At 28.6% G+C, this 3,418-nt stretch overlaps 1 long non-coding RNA gene across 1 annotated transcript; it reads left to right on the plus strand.

Annotated features, from left to right (window-relative positions):
- Positions 1-1,017: 1,017 nt before the first annotated feature.
- LOC132752997 (uncharacterized) lies at positions 1,018-1,683 on the plus strand. Its single transcript, XR_009628891.1, has 2 exons — positions 1,018-1,089; positions 1,247-1,683. It is a non-coding gene; the product is annotated as an uncharacterized LOC132752997 (long non-coding RNA).
- Positions 1,684-3,418: the final 1,735 nt, after the last annotated feature.

The raw sequence follows: 3,418 nt of genomic DNA on the forward strand, positions 1-3,418 counted from the left end.
CAATTACATTTAGATTTATTTTTTGTTTAATCGTTATGAAGAAATATTTTGTGTAGTTTTATTTCTCGTACAGGTATACGATTGTATTGTTTTACGATGTTATTGCATACAATTTAACTTAATCTAATCTAAATTTTTGTTTTAGTCACAGAATACAGTATGTCACCCCTTTCTTTCAATTTGTTCGACACAAAATGTATGTCAAGCAATATAATACTAACTGTTATAAACAGAATATTTTGTGTGTTCAGTATCTTCATTTTCAAATATATCCCTCAATTATGACAAACACACCCGCCGAGTATTATCAAGTAGTACATTTTAATTAAACGAGAAAATATATTTATTTAATATGGGTTGACGTCATTCTATATAAGTATCAATCGCGGCCAGCTACTAAGAAAATTAAAGAAATTATAGGCCTTTCTCAAATTATATGCATACTTTACATTCCATCACCAGAGAGAGACTAACAGGGCATGAATGTAAACAAGTAATGTCTGACCTGATAAGCCCAAGTGTGTTAAACTTTCAAGGGAAAATATAATTTTTATTGTTGTGTTTCACTCTGTTATTCCAATTCTAAATATGATTATACGGTAAATTTTCATAAAATACGTAAGGATGTGAGTTAAATAAAGGAAGGGATTGTGGAAATAAGATGGGATGAACGAGAACATTTCGAGGTAAAATTTCATTGTTCTTTTCTTTTTTAAACTAAGCTACTTTAGATGTATTACTACTTGCATTAATTAATCTGATTTCTCATTGTTTTAAATGTTTCATTTAATTATTAACATAATAAATTGTTTTGTTCATTAATTTCATTTAAATATCACACTTATGATTAATCTAAATCAATACCGTTTTTATACTAAAAAACAATAACAGTTATTTTGTTTACCATTTCAGATCAATATATGACAAGACAATATTGCTTGTTTTGAAGCATTTCACACAATAAGATTAACAATCATGGACACAAATATATATATGTGAAGAGAATAGATGTACCCTCTTGGTTCAACTGGAGAAGTAATAAACAGACCAGTAAGATGAACACTAAAGAAGATTTTTGCCAGATGAAAGGTAGATCACAAGACTTAATTTTCATTTTGACACATAAATAAAGATCAGCTACAGTAAAAAATATTATAAATGCAATTACAATATAAATTGATATATTCTAGAAATGTCATAATTCTTGTTACCACTTCTAATAATAAAATGTATATATATTTTTCAGGAATTCCATTGGTAACAGTCATGAACACAAATTGACAACTGCTATTTGAATCGCCTTAAGTTGTAATATCTCTTCATGGCAGTTGCAGAACAGATGAAAAAGAAACTATCAAACAGTTCAAAGAAGAATTACAGAAAACTGAGGAAGAAAATAAAATGTGATATTGAACTTTTGATACAAACAAATTTTTAAATGATAACAGTTGCATATCTTGTTTATTTTGGATTTTCAACATATGTATATTCATTACAGTTTTCAATGTTTAAAACATCAGCAAAAACATTAAGAGCTTTTATTATGAAGCAAGCAAAACAAACAGCTTGACTGATAGAAAGAGATAGATGTTGCAAGCTGACAAAATGTATTTTTAGCATATTTTAAAGGACCATTTGTTTAGTCTTTTGTGTCTTAATTCAAATAAAATAATTAAAAAGAAATCATCGCATTACTTTGTTTTTAACATTACTTTGTTTTTAACATTGTGCTTTGTTACATATATGGTGCAGCTGTACAGAATATGTCAACACGTTAATAACATTTAATATTTTGTCCTCTTATTGCATTATATACTGTTGAGTGAATGCTAAAAGAAGTGCTGAAGCTAGATGCTGTCTTTCCTAATACCCTCCCTCCGACTGCAAGGTCCTGCACATGTATTCTCCCCTAAGTAAATGGAAGTCTAGGGTTGTTAAGTCCAGGCAACATCTTCTGGAAGTGTTGTGTACCCCAATGATTTGTTATATATCAGCTAGTACAGGGTTCAACAATATGACCACATTATCAAGTCGGACCAACTGGACAAGTGCAATAAGCTAATGATACCTCAGATTTGACTGATATGTGCAATTAAATGATTGTAATTTGTTAAATACTAAGTATTTAATACTGTAATTAGTTAAAACAGTTGATAATATATAAGTTTTACATCCGTTACTTAGCATGAAATGTATGTTTCCAATGCTGTAAACAACATCATGTGTTGAGATACTGAAAATCCATTGAAATGTCTAAGACGGGGGTGTGGTGTCATGTCTAAACAAAATTGTTATTTTGATTTGGTAAGGCTGTCTGTAAAGTTAACCAGTTACTAGACAGTCATCCAGAATTTTTGATTTTCAAATACAAAATGAATAAAACTTATTGTTTTTTTTTTATTTATTTTTTTTTATTTCAATGGCTAAATTTAGGGGAAGTATGGTACAGAATTCAGCATCCAACTGTTTACATCTATTATCAGTTAATTGCCTTATACATTCTTGACCAACATGTGTTTAGGTAAGCAATAAAATACTGATAACACAGATAATGTCTGTATAAGTTGCAAAGAGTTAACCTGATATTTATACTTGTCACAGAATATTAGGAATTAATTGGAATTATCATAAACATTAATTCACTTTTCAGGTCTTGAATACATGTGTATCCTTCATTGTATATAGCGTAAAATAAACCATTTATCTCCAGAAGAGATTTTTGTAATGTTAAATATAACATTCAACAAGAATGTAGTACTATTAGTACTATATCAAGATCTCTAAATCTTTCGGCCATATATTCGTGATATGTTTACATAGAGCAGACACTGGAGCTTGCCCTGTTAGCCTCGTTCTGAGAAATCTATGAATATGTATGAGGTAATATTAAGAAGGGTCTATCATGTTTCTTCTATATTATTATATAATCTCGACTGGCATTTCTTTTTTAAATACAATGTCATATAGGTTAATTTACATTAGCTGTAATGTAGAAATAAAACATAAATCAAGTCTGTTTACACGTTTCAATAAGCAAGCTTATTTGAATTGAATGAATGTTTATCTTTAATCAATAAGTGACGCAGCTTAAAATCGATATGATCATTTGTAAAGTTGTATTTTAAAATATCAACTACGTCATAGATAGCTGCTTTATTCGATATAGTTAACTAGAAAGTAAGAGAAAACAAGATTATATATTGATTGATTAGGGTACGGTGTCAGTAGACATTAGAACAAGTGTTTTCTTTATATTATTGCTTTCGTTAGATATTAAATGTTTCTATTTCTTTTAACAAGGTTGTAGTAAATAAGAATATAGTTCGTTATAGTTTACTTAGGATTTTCAAACCATTTATCATTTCAGAACAACTGGCAATAAGACATTCAAATTAAACATGACAATACATATTTTAAT

This window comes from Ruditapes philippinarum, unplaced genomic scaffold, assembly GCF_026571515.1.
Source record: "Ruditapes philippinarum isolate M1 unplaced genomic scaffold, ASM2657151v2 ctg80_1_1_1_1, whole genome shotgun sequence".
In the NCBI taxonomy this organism is placed as follows: Eukaryota; Metazoa; Mollusca; class Bivalvia; order Venerida; family Veneridae; genus Ruditapes; species Ruditapes philippinarum.